The sequence below is a fragment of the Podarcis tiliguerta genome (genome assembly GCF_965153285.1).
Source record: "Podarcis tiliguerta genome assembly, chromosome: 5".
In the NCBI taxonomy this organism is placed as follows: Eukaryota; Metazoa; Chordata; class Lepidosauria; order Squamata; family Lacertidae; genus Podarcis; species Podarcis tiliguerta.
Window position 1 is genome coordinate 73,653,053 of NC_139538.1, and position 16,638 is coordinate 73,669,690.

At 43.0% G+C, this 16,638-nt stretch overlaps 1 long non-coding RNA gene across 1 annotated transcript in view; it reads right to left on the reverse strand.

The window, feature by feature from the left end:
• Nucleotides 1–2,507: 2,507 nt before the first annotated feature.
• Nucleotides 2,508–16,638, reverse strand: part of LOC310677343 — a 38,148-nt gene continuing 24,017 nt past the window's right edge. Inside the window, exons 2-5 of the long non-coding RNA XR_014511099.1 lie at nucleotides 13,288–13,333; nucleotides 11,046–11,168; nucleotides 6,081–8,584; nucleotides 2,508–2,884 (exon numbers count right to left, since the gene is read on the reverse strand). This is a non-coding gene — a long non-coding RNA (uncharacterized lncRNA). The remainder of the gene's footprint in view (nucleotides 2,885–6,080; nucleotides 8,585–11,045; nucleotides 11,169–13,287; nucleotides 13,334–16,638) is intronic.

Sequence of the window (16,638 nt, forward strand, 5' to 3'; positions counted from 1 at the left end):
CTACCCGTCCCCAACAATAATGGCGACTGACAATTGTCCATAGCAAGGTCATATGCTCAGCAGGGTGGAGGTGTCTTTCTGCAATCAAAGGAATTGGTTGCAACGGCAGACTTTGGCCTTTCAAATTTCAGCAGCGCCTTGTGCGAGTCAAAATTCGGTGCCCCCTGCCTCTCACTTTACATCCTGCTTTCAATGCATCATAGCTGGGTGACCCCTAGGCTCAACACCCAGTGCAGCGGAAATGTTCACGCTGCCCTTAAATTCACCTCTGATGTTCGAAGAGTCCGAGCAGACAGAAGGAAGCGCTTCTCCACGCAGCACAAAGCTGAACTATAGAACCCCCTCCCACAGGAGGCATTGATGACCCCCTGGGTGGCTTAAAAAAAGGATTGGACAAATTCATGAAGTGTAAGGCTATCAGTGGTAACTAGCAAAGGTTAAAAGTTAAAGGACCCCTGGATGGTTAAGTCCAACCAAAGGTGACTATGGGGTTGCGACGCTCATCTTGCTTTCAGGCCAAGGGACCCAGCATTTGTCCACAGGCAGCTTTCCAGGTCATGTGGCCAACATGACTAAACTGCTTCTGGACACCGTGACGGAAACCAGAGTGCATGGAAACGCCATTTACCTTCCCGCCACCTATTTATCTACTTGCACTGGTGTGCTTTCAAACTGCTAGGTTGGCAGGAGCTGGGACAGAAAAACGGGAGCTCACCCTGTCGCAGGGATTCGAACCGCCAACCTTCTGATCAGCAAGCCCAAGAGGCTCAGTGGTTTCAACCACAGTGCCACCCACGCAATGCTGGTTGGTGCTATGAGAACAGGATGCTGGACTATATGAGCCATTGACTGAATCCTGCAGGGCTTATTATTCTTATTGATTATTGTTCTGTTCTTATGTTTTTCTGCTGTGTGACATAGGCACAAATTCATAAGGAGAAACTTTCCCCATCGCTTTACCTTTATGTTGGGGGGGGGGGAGCCTCCCTGTTGTGGAGTTTCTAATAATAATATAACCCTGCCCAGAATCACCTTGGAAAACCATTTCTCCCCTACTTTATTATGAAATGAAAGTTTTCATTTTAACCTCACTCACATTAGTTATGCATCAGGTGCTCTTTTATAAATAGGTGTCTCTGATCTCAATGAAATTTGTAAGGAAGGGAAGTTGACTTACCAAACATTCTCCCCCCCCCCACCTTCTCACACAAGGGGTGTCATTTCAGATGTCTTTGAGAGGAAGCAAAGAGATTTCAGAGAAGTGGGGGAATTCACTGCAAGGTTCAAAGCCGTCTATTCTTGGATATAATTGAGATTAAATTCCCAGGGGAAGCATAATCTTATGAAAAAGTGCAAGACAAATAAGCAGGTGAGGATATTTAATTTTAATAGCACACATTGGCATTACTATTTATTGTTCTTATTTTAACCTCATCAGACCTATAAATATTTTGCTGGCCTGATTCTATGCTGATTTGGGGCTGATTTCTATGCTGATTTCTGAGTTTTGTATATTGCTTACGGTATATTAGAATTATTTCAATACGATTGCTATGTGTTTCTGTGTTTTTTTGAAGCCACTCAAAGACAATGGTGTGGCTGTGCAACTTTAGGCCAGAACTGGGGGATCTGTGGCCTTCCAGACATTGAACTCCCATCAGCTGGTCAGGGATGATGGGAGTTGTAGTCTAACAACAGCTGTACAGACTGCTTGCTCAGAAATAATAACAAATAAATCTCTAACTTGGTTTACATGAAGCAGCATAACATTTTTATTTAAAATTGCAGATAAAATCAGCAATCTATTTTCACTAGTCAACTTCTGCATAGGTGTAGACTCTACAGCATAAACCAGAGGTTCAAGAGTTCCTTAGGATTACTAAGATACAACCTGAAAGAATTATCTCCACTCAAATGAATCTGCCCCATTGTTCACCAAGTCTCTGCTCTATGTGAAGCATTGTAGAAGGTGTGAGGTGCAGAGTCCCAGGAACAGGATATTTTCAAGAAAGTAGAACTCTTTGCTGAAGCTCCCATCTTTGCTTGGCTTCCTACAGGCAGGGAAGATATTCTTTCATTTCCCCCCCAGGTGTTTTGTTTTTAAAAATCATACAACCCTCACACTTGCTCAGAATCATCTCGACAGAACTGGTAGTTAATAAAGAAATGTGGAAAGTCCTACAATGCACTTTGACAAAAGACTGAAGCAGCCCCCGGCGCCTTAATTGTTGCCTCTGCAAATCAATTCACATTTCTGCTTTGTCTGTTTATATAGATCTGAGAGGAACATCCGGAAAATTAATGAGGTCATTGGTTTCCAGAATCCTAGGTGCCAAACATGCTGAATAAATAGCGCTTAATAGCCGAGCTTACGTCCAACAATCAATACAGCAATTTCACCACATCCACCTAATTTATAGATGCAAGGTGCTACACATTTCAAAATCAAGATGTGAGCCGAGGTTTCAGAGGCTTGCCCTGCCCCAAATAACCCTGGACACACCAAATTATGGACAAGGAACCTTCATTAGGAATGGGTGAGCCTTCCTAGTGCCTGGAGACAGACAGACAGGTAGAGCGTCCATAGGAATGACTTCTGTGAGGAGCACAGAAAGAAGAAACGCCATGGTGCAGCTGCAGCAGCACAACTGGATGCCTTCATCTGCCCCATCTTCAACAAAATACATCTTTCCTGTATCAGTCTCTCCAACCACAGCAGGTGCTGTGACCTTAACTTCACCCCCAAAGGCACACTCCTCCATTGTCTCCTGAGGCGGATGGACATCAACAATGGGTTCAAACACACTGGCAGTTCCCAAAGTTATGCTTCCAAAGCTAGCTGCTGCCTTCTTGAGCAACACTGTCTGTTGTGGGACTTTATTTTCTTGAAAGAAAAGTGGGAGGAGGGTTAGGCTAGTAAGAAGCCATCACAAAACATAGGTTGCTTCTAGCTGGCCTATTTATTGAGCAATCAACCTGATTTGCTTGCGCAAAAATTGCCAGTAGGTTAGATGGCACCAGCTGTTTATGGAGCATTCTGTTTTATTTGTTTCTGGGGGAACTATAACACGTTGCGTCAAGCAAGTATTATTCCACATTTCCCTGTGCAAGTCCATCTTCCCAGGGAGATGGGTTTGTTGTGCAAGAGCTCCAAATCAACTTTAATCGTGCCACCTGAATTTGCTGGTATGTGACTGAATCTCATCTGGAAATAGCAGCGGTCTGGAAGTGCCCTTAATAAAGGCTTGCACTGGGGAGGGAAGGATCGGCAGTAAGGAAGTTAGCAGACTCCCTTAATAAACAACCAAGAGGAAAGGCAGTCTTTGTAGATTCTGGGAAAAATCACAGGGAAATGATATAGATTTAGCTAATCATAAAAGAGGCTGTTAAAACCTCAAAGGTCTCACTAGTGAATTATCTCACAGCCATCAAATATTTAATTGGCATTGCACCCTGCAATCCCGCTGAGCTCTGTACCTCTAGACAGAAATATTCAGGCAGAAATGTTGGGTTTGGCCGACTTTGAGGCTGATACTAAGTTGCTGTCATGCCGGGGGGGGGGGGGTTGCCCTGAAAATTCATGGTTGTGCTTTGCGCATAAATCAGCAGTAACAACCTTGGGCAGTGGTATTGAAGATGCTATATCTTCCGTTTTAAAAAGTCACAGCAGAGAATGCAGGCAAAAGAGAATTGCCAGGAAATCTTTAGACGCCAAGAAAAGAGGAGGTGATGATTCCCAAATTTCATGACAAGCCTGACTCCAGAGTAATAGCTTAAATGATTCGTGGGTTGATCCTTCACCATCTGTACCCCCAAAGACAATGGGGGGTAAAAGAGATGCAGTGCGGAGATGGATGCAGATGGAATTTAGACCAAGACATCTTTCTGCCCTCAGCTGTGCACTAAACACCCCCTTGCTGTGTGGACAACCCACCACAATAATTCAACTGTCATGCTTATGATTGTTTTCTAAGCAGAGCAATAAATTCCCTATAAAACTTGTGAGTTTTGTTCTAACATAAAAATGTTCCAGACAAGACTGAACATTGAACAGAACACTGAAGCAAAGGCAACTTGTATTGCTGGGGGAAGCTGTATAATTCATTCCTTGTTATAATGTACAAGTCATACATACATTTGGCATCCAGCCTTTCTTGTTTTCTTTCCATATTCCTCATGTTGCTATCAATACAGATGGAGATTTTTTATTTTATTTTGGTGGGGTTGCTGCATTTTATGGCAAACCCACCTAATTCACATTTCCTGAAATTGTATGTGAACCGAAATGCCGCTCAAAATTTTTGCTTCTCTGAGTTCTACGATGCATTTCTCCAGTCAAATAATATGTATAAACAGGTTTATATTAGGGAAATGTGCAGAGAAATGTTGTTGTTGTTGCTGCTGCTGCTGTTACTATTTTACTCATCCTTCATTCTAAGGTCCTGGAGCAGGTTACAACATTTAAACACAATATTAAGAACAGTTTTAAACAACTTGCAATCACAGAAATAAGGTGGATCCTAAACTATATGCCTCAAGGGTCAAAAGCCATGCTAAAGAGGTGTGCCTTCAGCAGACTCCTGTGGGAATTCCATAACTTTGGGGATGCCACAGAGAATGTTCTCTCCCAAGCCACACACTGTTGAGCTTCTGAGGGAGGAAGAATCTGCTGATCTGAGCACAGAAGAGCATTTCTAGGAAAGGAGGCAGGTATTTGGGGCCTCAGTCATTTAGGGCTTTAAACACTAATGTGAGCACCTTGAATTGCATACCCTCCAACATTTTCATTCCCCAAATCAGGACATCAGAAGGGGAGAGCCTTCTGGCACAGTGCTACGATGCTCATCAGCAGGGTACACCACAGCTCTGGCACGACCCTGTGCCAAAGTGAGCATGTTTTGGCCTAGCACTCTGGCACAAGGACTCACGCCAGAGTGCCAGACTAAAAAAAGGGGGCATTATGGGACGCAAACAGAAGCCAGGATTGGCTTCTTAGATTCCAGGATCTCTCACTTAAAACGAGACCGTTGTGGGGTATGAAATTGGATATGCAAATGAACTGGCAACCAGTCTGGTTCTTTTGAAGTAGGCATTAAGTGAGATCTAAAAACGGGTGGCGCTGTGGGTTAAACCACAGAGCCTAGGGCTTGCTGATCAGAAGGTCGGCAGTTCGAATCCGCATGACCAGGTGAGCTCCCGTTGCTCAGTCCCTGCTCCTGCCAACCTAGCAGTTCGAAAGCACCTCAAAGTGCAAGTAGATAAATAGGTACCGCTCTGGCGGGAAGGTGAACAGTGTTTCCGTGCACTGCTCTGGTTTGCCAGAAGCGGTTTAGTCATGCTGACCACATGACCTGGAAGCTGTACGCCGGCTCCCTAGGCCAATAAAGCGAGATGAGCACCACAACCCCAGAGTCAGTCATGACTGGACATAATAGTCAGGGGTCCCTTTACCTTTAAATGGAACCCCAGCCAGTATTCTGACTGCTGGATTTTGGGTCAATGAACATTTCCGAGTCATCTTCAAGAGCAGTCCCCCACCCAGCGCATTGCACTCATCCAAACTGGAAGTTACCAGAGCATGGAGTACCGTGGCCAAGACATCACTGTCAAAAGGGGGGTGTACCTTGTGAACTAGCTATAGCTGAAAAAGGCACTCCCAACCACCAAGGCTACTTGAGGCTCCAGGGGCAATATTGAATCCAGGGGCAACCTCTAAGCTGCAAACCTGCTGATGCCAGGGGAGTGCAGTCCTGTCCTCTCAGGCGGCAGAGGAAGCAACTCCCATGGCAGGTTGCCGGGAATGGATAAGACAAGGAAAAGTTCTTACCATCTGCTTTTTATTCAATATTTACAGAGAGAGGCTTGGAACACAGCCTCTTGGAATAATAGTGTTCTCCCGAGTGACTCTCCACTCCCTTTTTCTCCAACTTCCTCACTCGTCATCATCTCCCCTACGGGTGGCGCTGAGGGCCCTTTGATCCTGAGCTCTTTGCTTTACTACTTGGACACAAGGAATGTTATCTTTCTCACTTTTGGATGGGCAATAGCTACTGAAAGGCTCACTGGCCAGTTTCTCTCACCTTTAGCTGGGCTTCATGACCATGAAGTCCACAAAAGTCAGTATGCTTCAGCTGAGCAGCATCAACATGAGTTCACAATGGCCAGTCTTTGTCCTTCAGTCGGGCATCAGCAACATGAGGTCATAATGGAAGTCTCTCCTTCAGTTAGCAGCAACAACTGAGGTCACGATGGCCAGTCTCCCTCCTTTAGGCAGGCAGCATCAACATGAGGTCACAATGGCCTTGCCTATTCTTCAGGTGGACAGCATCAGAATGAGGTCACAACTGACACAACTGTCAGCGGCTCCCAGCTGGTTGACCAGGAAGTATAAAGACAAGGAAAGGTTTCTTGCCATCCTTTTTTTATTTCAATATTTACAAAGACAGGCTATAGAACCCAGCCTTTTGGATAATGGCAAGTGAATCTCCTCTCCCCATCTCTCCCATTTCCTCATTTTTCACTTCTATGGGTGCTGCTATGTGCCCTCTGTCTTTGAGCTCTTTGCTCTCCTATTTTTAAGGCTCACCAGGTTCTGGGAGATGGAAGGTCTGGGATGCTTTCTAATACACTGTGTAAGCCAGCTGCCGCCTCAATTCTGCTTCCTCTTCTCCCACTATTTCCCAACTTCCCCCCTCATCTGCTTTTGAGCTGTGACCTCCCTCAAACCCCTGTTGTAATTCTGAACTGTCTTCTTCTTCTCTGGAAGGGTCAGGCTGGGCAGGCGGTCTCCACCATTCCTCCTCTGCCCAGTCCCTGACACTTACACAGAGATTAGTCCATGCCCTTTATTGAGTATTTGTTCTGATTTGTTTGCCTAATATACACATTTCGGCAAAGCAATTTCCCCATATATAATGAATTTTTGTATGTTATTTCCATTAATATATTCATCACGTATGTGTATTTTTCTGCACATGGCTGGAAAACTGCATTGCAAAATTTGGAAAAGTGTGAAGGATGGCTGAGCTTCAATTCAGACATTTTGTTTCGAAAAGGTGAGTTATGCAAGTTTGTTTTAAGATTAAAAAGATAAAAGAAAAACAAGAGAAACTGAAATGGACAGTTCCAAACACCTCTAAGAGGACTGAAGAATTTCATGAAACTCTTTCAACATAACAAAACGGGTGTGTGGTTATTTGAATGAATCAGTACCAGTGGCTTTTAAAATGGCCTTTGCGGTTTCAGGGTAGACAAACTGGCATAAATAAATACCACAACATCAGCAGTTCACCTCTGAACACATTTTTTCCCTGGTAAAGCCAGTTCACAGTTCACTGAGCAGAACTGATTTAAGACAAGAGCCTTTGTATCCTGTAGTTTTTATCACCTGTATTATTTATAGTAATATGAATGGCTCCCAGCTGTTAATTTGCTCGAGATCTTCTTCTTAAAATAATCAATTGTTGTTCTGGTAAACCTATTCTAAGCTTGTTTGTTTTTTTAATGGAAATTTCTGATAAAGCTCTACTGAAGGATTTAAGCCACGTATTAATGATACTAAGGTTTCCGATTTCTCATGACATTAATTGTTGTTTAAAGATATTAGTATTGTATCTCTTATTTCTAAGCAACAAAACATTTGTATATCAGGCGAGGGGGAACTTTTCTCTGTCAAGGGTCATGTTTCTTCAGAGCAATCTTTCAGAGACCACGTGCAAGGAGAGATTGGGACTGGAGCCAAAACTGGGTAGGGCCAGAGTCAAGAGAGAGGGGTGTAAGAGCATAAGAAGAACCTGCTTGATGAAGCCAATGGCCCATCTAGTCCAGTATCCTGTTCTCACAGGGGCCAACCAGATGTCTATGAGAAGTTCCTAAGCAAGATCTGAGCACAGCAGCACTCTGTCCCTATTTCCATTGGAGAAATGTTGGAGGATAGGTCCTTGCTTTCTGTTTGAAGATTGTTACAGATATTCAGAAGCATGCTGCAGAAAGAAAAGAAAAGTTGGTTGCAGGAGGAATGGAGATGTGGGTCGCACTTGAGATCTGTGATCAGTTTGCAAACAAAAACGTATTTGTCTTGGCTTTTATTTTCCCCAGAGACCACATTTCCTTTTTGATTTTAGGACAACTACCAAGCTCTGAATGCTGCAGCTAGATCAAGTAGTTGTTCAAGATGACTTGAAAAAAGAAAGGCCAACATCTTTAACCCTTTCAGCCTCCATAATCATATGCAAATACACTATTGATGTGTTGGAGGGCCTACACCAGATTACTCCGTTTTGAGATTATCTGTGGTTTGTTGTTTTTTTAAATTTTATTTTTAATTGGGAATGGATCCTGACAAGTCACTCATGCCTTCACTTTGTTATCATGCACGTAACCACATTTGGTGTACAGAATTTAGGAGGGATGGAGTGGTGTCAGAAGCTCATAAGGCATTTGCTCACCCTTCAGCAGAGCAAGTTGCTTGGTAAGAGCTGTCCATGGTCCTGCAATCACCAGTCTGTTCTGCCAACCTTCCTTGCTCCTTTGCCTGCTTATCTCACTGTCTTGCTGCCTGGCAACTAGGTCTCATGAGTACCAACTACAGACAGATTGAAAAGGGAGGAACGGAGACCTGGTGTGGCATAGGTGCAGGGTTAGCCCATGGGGCCCTCCAAACCCCCCACCATGCATTCCTTGCAAGTGTGGGAGAGTCAACTAAGTCCCCATCTAGCACAAAACAACGTCAGTGGCAACATAGCAGGATGCATACCCCCCATAGCCTCCTTTTAGCAGAGGCTTTTAGTCACTGAACAAAATTGCCAGTTTCCCTGAGCTGTTGCATCAGATATTTGCCAGAGCTCCTTCAGGTGTATGAGTCATTCTTCCAAGAAATGATTCTCAGTTGCTTTCTCGAAAATCACCATTTCATAACTAAAACGGACTCTCTGTGTGCGCAGAATGATGCCATTACAACTTTGGGCTTCTGAAAAATGACAAAGGTGCTCGCAAAGCATGCTTTGGTCCATTAGAGAGATATGGGTTTGGCTCCAAAAGCAGCAGGAAACTTATAATTGTTCATGTTTCCAAGAAGCCTATGTGGGACAGAAAAAGATGCTGGTTTAGCCTGCACTCTCCTTGAAGACCTGAATCTGAGCTGCATCTGCACTATGCATTTAAAGCTGTATCAGACCACTTTCAACAGCCATGGCTTCCTGTATCCTGAGAACTGTAGTTGGTTAAGGGTGCTAAGAATCATTAGAAGATCCCAGTTCCCTTCACAAAACTACAATTCCCTGAGTGGTGTAAGTCAATACCTCTTCGTAGGGAACTCTAGATAGAACAGTTGGGGTTTATATATCTCGGTTCACAGAGAAAAGGGGTTTATCAAAACATCATCCCTTGGGATAGTAGCACTTCAATTGCATCTATTTCCAACATTTTGCCTTGACACAAAGGATAAACTGTACTGACACTTACTGTCAAAGAGAAAAGCAGCCATTATACCATTTCCCCAAGAAACCTGGCAATGACTTGTTTGCACAGAGAAAGAAACCGATGATGCGAAGGAGCTGATATATTGTGAAACATCTCCCTTCGATATGAACTTTCTCTCTCTCTCTTGTCTAAACGATTGTCTAAAAACATCATCACCATCACCTACACAAAAGCTTAAAGTCTTGTTATTTTGCTTGGTCCTGCTAAGGTTTCACCATTCTGGGGCTTTTAAATTTTTTTCTGCTGGAACAACATGGCCACCCAAATTTTGGATAAAAATACAAGAAATCTGGACACCAGGGTTGTATCAATGCTACCTTTCCACTTGCCAACTTCTGTGTGCACAATGGAACTTCTACCTTCTGTTCTTTTCCCCTGAGCCCACCCTCCCACCCTCCAAATCTGCTCCAGAGGGTTGAAGGACACTCTGAAGCAGATTTTTTTTTTGGGGGGGGGGGGTGTCAGAGAAAGGAGAAGTCCTGCTGTGTGAGCAGAATACTGCTGACGTCGTATTGGATACAACCCCAGGTTTCTTTTTATAACCTTCGTTTCAAATGATAAATAGACTCCAGGATAGATTTATGTGCTGCTGTTTTTAAAAAGCAAAGGGAGCAGAGGCACTATATCATCAGAAAAGGAAAGGTTTCATCTGTCTTAGATCCCTCACATGTGTCTAGCAGACTTTAAGATATCTTGGGGCCCATAGACCTGGCCAGATAGGAGCTTGATTGCTCATAGTATCCCTCTTCCACTGATAAGAGCCTAGGTTTCAGTGATGAGCTGGTTGAGATCCAATAAACTAAAGTTCAATCCAAACAATCTGGAGGGGCTGTTGGCTAGTGGTTTATCAGGCCATAGAAGAAGGTCTGGCCCAATACATTTTGGTGCCTGAGGCAAAACATCCCGTCACTGCACCCATGATGTGGGGGGCTTGAGGCTCCGCAACAGCTTCCTTTCAAGGACGAACCCTTGAAAAGCTTTGTCACCAGGCTGGGGCAGGGACCAAATTCTGCAAAGGCTTCTGGAATGCCTCACTCTTACCAAGAGTTATTGAGGGGGAGGCATTCAGGAGAGCTTTGCTACTGGCCTCTCTGCACCCCAGAGGTGGAGGAGACCAGCAACAATGCTCAGCAGTGGGACAGTGTTGCTCTGCAACCACTTCCCTTACCTGGGTTGCTTCTCTGGTAGAAGCAGAAGCAGTGGGGGTGAGATGCCTACAGACAATGCTTTTTTTCTGGGGGGGACGCAGGGATATGCATTCCCCTAAACATTTTGTGAATCTAAGTTTGGCCTCATTGAGGGGCAGTATTTCAATATGAATAGGAAAATGAGAGTACCCCTAAACATTTTTTTTTTTAGAAAAAAAGCACTGCCTACAGGGGTGCCATCTCTTGCATTTTTACTACCTGAGGTTGCTGCTCCACCCTGCCTCATAGGTAGTCCAGTTCTCAATGGAAATGGTTTTTGACCCGTTCTAATAAAAAATCCTCCTCAAAGATCAGTTTCATAGACTGCTATTAGGTCCACTGTCGCTGTTGGAAACATATGTAGATCATGGTGCCTACCATCAACTTTAGCTGGTGTGCTGGCTGTGCTCCTTCTGGGAGAAAGATGTTCAGAACTCTGTTATTCATACTTTAGCAACATTCATGCAGAATTACTGGTTTTCTTGTTTTCATGGAACTAACCTAGAAAACAGGTCAGTATTTTGAACAGTGCATGATCATTTATAAATGAATAAAGTCTATCTATATCTATATCTATATCTATATCTATATCTATATCTATATCTAATCTATATCTATATCTATATCTATATCTATATCATCTATATCTATATCTATATAGTTGACTTGTACTCACCATGGCAAAATAGCAAAAGCTTCATCCACTTATTATTTCCTTCATACAATATTATTGTTAAAGGCAGGGGTAAAAGACTAAGAAAGATGTTGGGCTCCCAATAAATAAATATTTTGTTCTGGATTTTACTTGCACATTTTTGTGGAGTGGGGGATGACGTATTTTATGCTTGTTTCATGTTTTAATCAACAAAACAGCAAAGCTATATCATGGATGCTTCTGATGAGCAGTTCAGCTCCTGCAAAGCCCATCTTACTTATGTGATTTGCTAATAATAACCAGCATGTGTTAGAAAGCTTCAGAAATAAACATGCTGAAACCAAGCATTGCCTGAAGTGAAATACTAATGTGAATTTGGAGGTTCCTGACTGGACAAAACATCTACAAAACGTTGAGGGAACTAAAAAGCATTTTGATAAAACTAGTGACATTTCTGCGTTCTGCACCTCCCTAGGTTGTCACCAGATTTTGCCAAAAGCAAAAAACATTAGGTGACTTTGGAGGTTCCTTTTTAACTGAAAGACTGAGAAGAAAGGCAGAGAAGCAAACAGGGATCAATAAATCACCAAGTTTCAATAAGATGATATTCAGGAAGGGCGTGGTTCCTCAAATCCTGATTCAGAACCGGCGTGAGTGATCTACACCCGTGAGGGATTTCTGGGACCTCTTCCATGTCTGGGTGCGATGCTTGTTGATGTCTCTGTTAGCTAATTTGTATTTCATCCTGTATCTCTGCAATCAGGGAATTCCCTCCAGTCAAGAATGGCTTTGTGTCAACAGCATGTCAAATAATAAGCCCTGGCAACCATTTCCCTCTCCAACTGCTGTACTAAACTTGACAGATGGGTGTCTCATCTTGAGGAGAAACAATAAAGAGTGACTTGCTATACAAATATGACTTGTCAAGGTCATGGTTTTTGACAGCCTGAGCAATGCTAAACTGAAGCCCCATTTTCTTTCATACACAGTTCCATTTTCCCCCTTCTGTCCAGCATATTAAAATGCCAATTAAGCATTCTGGACTCCCCTCTGAGCCCCCTCATGGTTGCACATCTATCACACCTTTAATTCTCCTAAGGCTCGTCATTGCACACAGGAATATGTACAGAGCAAAACCATTTGCTACTGGTACCCATTACACTTTTATCAAATCTATGTATACCAACCCCTCATTATTATTTCTTACAAATGAAAAATTGCGCACATACATTACAAAACCAAACCATTCTGATCCCTCTTTTTAGTACCTCTAGCCCGCTTTAATTTATTTGTCAACCTTTCCACCAAAGCTATACTCCAAACCTTTTAATACCAGAATTCTTTTTAGCTCCTTCCAAAAACAGGCAATCATGAGTTTTAATGCTCACTTATCCACACCTCAAATTCTTTATTATTGGTTAATTTTTGAAGCTTAGTGTTTGTTTCTTGCCTGGTTAGTCTCTGGAAGATTGTGAATTAACAGACTCACAAGAAGTAGCTACTAGGGCAAACAGAAAAGGTCACAACTTGGATTTAAAAAGATTTGTTTTTACCCCAGCTTTCCTCTCAGGAGATGAGTGGTGTGCATGGTCCTCTAGTCCCCATTTTATCCCCATAACAACCCTGTGAAGTTGGTTAGGCAGAGAGATCATGGCAGGCCCGAGATCACCCAGTGACCTTCATGGATGGCTAAATGGGGATTTGAACTCTAGCCAACACTCTAACCACAATACCACTCTGACTCTAATTGCTTTTGTGTTGACATTTGAGCTGCAAACCCAACATTCAATTTTCAGAATTTTTTTTATAAAAAATCATATCAACATTTGATTGGATACATGTATAGATAAGTTAACATATTATAAAATTCTGTTCCAAGTCATCTCTTTAATACTATTAAATAGAGAGACTGCTACAATCTATCAGATACCGTCAAATGTTGATTGCTATATGTCAAATACTTACTGCTCCTGACCAGATATTGTCAAATGTTGACTGCGCTGTCAAAATGCTGAAAATGAAAATGAAATACTTTCAATATTCAAACATCCAGAGATTATTTGTCATGGAAATTCATGAAGGATAATCTTTAAAGTATATCATTGCAGCAAATTGGTTCCAACTCTTAACAAGGACAAACTACCATTCACACTATTATTCAAATATTATTGGGTATTATTGCCCTTTTCATATTTTAATTCAAGACTTTTTCATGAAGACGTTTTTGAAAGCTTGATATGATTGACTTGTTTAATAATTTCCTAAGAGTTAGAGTAGCTCTTCATTGACTTCTAGATGACGATACTTAGGCTACAATTCTAAGGTCCCTGGGAGGATGTCTAAGGGTGAAGAGCTAGGTCTTCCTTGTAGAAGGATATCCAACATCAAGAGCTGCTTCCATGAAGTTACAGAAATGTTTGCATCTGGTTTTTCTCTGACACCAGGGATTCAGAGGTAGAGCAAGCAAAGAAGACTCATTCTGAAGCATTCTGAACCATAGGATCAACAGTCCTTATATTGCCTGACATGCCATAGGAACAGAGGACAAACTAGTCCACTCTGGAGGTGGTGCTTCACAAAAACAAACTGGTATTTGTTTTTGTTTTTTAATAAATGAGGGGAAGGGGGAAGGAAAAATACCCACCCACCTTCAGGGGTGGAGGAAGGGGGCGGTGGGGGCGGGTAGCCCCGGGTGTCACCACTGAGAGGGGTGACAAAATGGTGGGCAGCACTCACTGTGGGGCCTGCAGCATGCCCAAGCCATGCATCTCTCCTGGGAGTGACACAGTGGCTTGGGTGCCCACAGGCTCCGTGCTGTCCCAAACGGTCCACCCGCTGCCTCCCCCTCAGCTGTAGGGTGGCTGAGGGGGAGGAGGCAGGCAACTCCTTGGAGGCTCTGCGGAACATCCTGCCCCATCTCACCCTGCCCCCACGGGCGGCTGGCCCTGCCCCTGGGTGCAGGGCATGCGCACTGCTCCAGGCACCTGATTGGCTTGTTCTGCTGCTGCCCACCTTCTACCCTGCTGGTGTGAATCTTGCAGTGCATTAGAAAAGGAGGTTCACCTGTCTTTTGCTCTTCCTCTTTTTCACCATTTGGTTTTCACCATGGCGGAATATTGAAGTCATTCCTAACACACACAAAGACATTTGCTGCTGTAGACTGACTGCATCCCAGCAGGAAAGCCTTTAGCATTGGCAGCTATGGAATACCTCAAAGGCCTGTCTGCTCACATGGTTCCATTCATCATCCTCATCAACGGGAGTCCTGTGCATAACCAACCACTTTCAACCATGATATTCTGCTGTGAAGTAAAGCAATACCTTCCCTGAAATGCAACTACAATTTGAATTTATATATTCCCTGGCGCACACACAAACACACAAAACAAATAAACCCGATTCCCAATTTTAGATATGGTTGAACATTTTTTAGTCTATATGTAAAAGTATTAGACTTTACAAGCTGGCACATAATTATATCCACCAATGCATCGTTTTGGGGTTGTTGTTTTTAAGCTTCCCTGGAAACTAAGTTGTTAAAAGCAAGATTTACAAGTGTCCAAAATGCAGGAGACATTTGGGGGAAATTTCAGATTTCTGCAGTGTTTTCTTCCAGCTCTATTGCTTACTTTAAATATGCTCACATGCTTTCAGGTTCTGCAAACATCTTTGAGACCAAGGAACCAGCTCTTAATTGAAAATAATAATGATTAAAAAAAAAAAAAAAAATCCCAAGAGTTACCAGCATTCTATTCCAGAGGCCACATTTTGTCTTCTGGGACTGGTAGTATTTCACTGCATCCCTACAGACCTTTGTAAGCATATCTCCCTTTTCATGCAAAGCACTGCAGAATGATCTGTGATTTACAACCTGCACAGCCCTAATTAATTTTTTAACGCAGTGCCTTCAATGAACTCAATTCTCATTTCTTCTTGTCCATATTTTATTAGACAGCACAGATATTAATTTATTTACTCATAGAAAGCTGAAGTAGATCAGAGGCAACATCTGGTTATTATTTGCAATAGTGTACAATTATTTTTTCAGCCATCTTCCCCAGCTGTGCCTATTTGTACACAGGCTGAAGAAATAACACATGAATGTCAGGGTGAAGTAATCACTCATCTGCAGTCCACCTGCACAGTCTCTCTTCTAGGTCTTTATTGTGGCTCTAGGATTATGCAATGCCCTCAGATCAAGACTAAGCCTCAGGAGAATTGTTCCCCAGGAGAATAGGGCCAGCCCAAGGCAATTTGCTGCCTGAGGCAAAGGACAAAATGGCACCCCCCACTACTGGCAATTTAAGCCTGCTTCAACAATGGATGCTTTCACTATACCTGAATGCAGCACATTAGCTAATGGGCTGCTGGGTAGGCAGTGTGGCCAGCACAACTCCAATACCTTGCCACCACTCCCTGTCCTCCAGCATCTCTGACATGAGCCCAATGGTATGGCTAGTGCCAGTACTGGTTTGACCTGCTGATGGGAACAGTAGTCATTAACTTTCCACTTCCAGTGATTTGTCAACTGAGTTGCACAGAGAGCTATGAAGAGATAGCCAGGCCACATCCAATGGACCATACAAAGCCCACAATACATTAGTGGAGATACCTTTTGAGACCTAGGTATAGGCAATTAGTGGTCCAGGGGGCCCTTGAATGTGCCTCAACATTTTTGGAAATGAACCAATGGGCAGAGCCACAATGGTTAGCCCTTCAGTCTTTGCTCGGTTTAAAATACAAGGCTTGCAAAATATCATTGATCAGGGCTATAAGCCAACCACCAATGTGTTGGAAGCAAAGTAGAGCTCTAATAATTCCTGCAAAACCATTAGCCCTTGATCTTTTAATCTGATAAGACCCACCAACTTCCAAGGCCACACATCCCTTTCTTCTTATAAAATGCCCTTTAATAATAATAAAATAACAATAATATATCCCCCTCCACACTTACGGTAAGCAATGCAAATGAAAGCAAAGAGGACTACAACATCTTCAAATAATCTCTACCCTCCTGCTGTGACTTTCTATTTTATGCCACTTCTTGCATGTTTAACTGTTATATACCTGCACCTCTCTAAAATGATATTTCACAAAGTTTATGAAAGCACACTGTCCTTCGGAACCGTTGAAATTCACTGCACGCAAACGATACAGAATCCTCAGCACTATACACCCAGCTGCTACAGTCACTATAATAATTGTGACTCAAAGTAGGAACCTGTCTTTCAAGAGTGGTTGAATTCAGGGGAGCAGATCTGGGGAACACCAAGCAACAAAACAGAAACTTAGAGCATTAGTCTTTTGCTAGTCTCA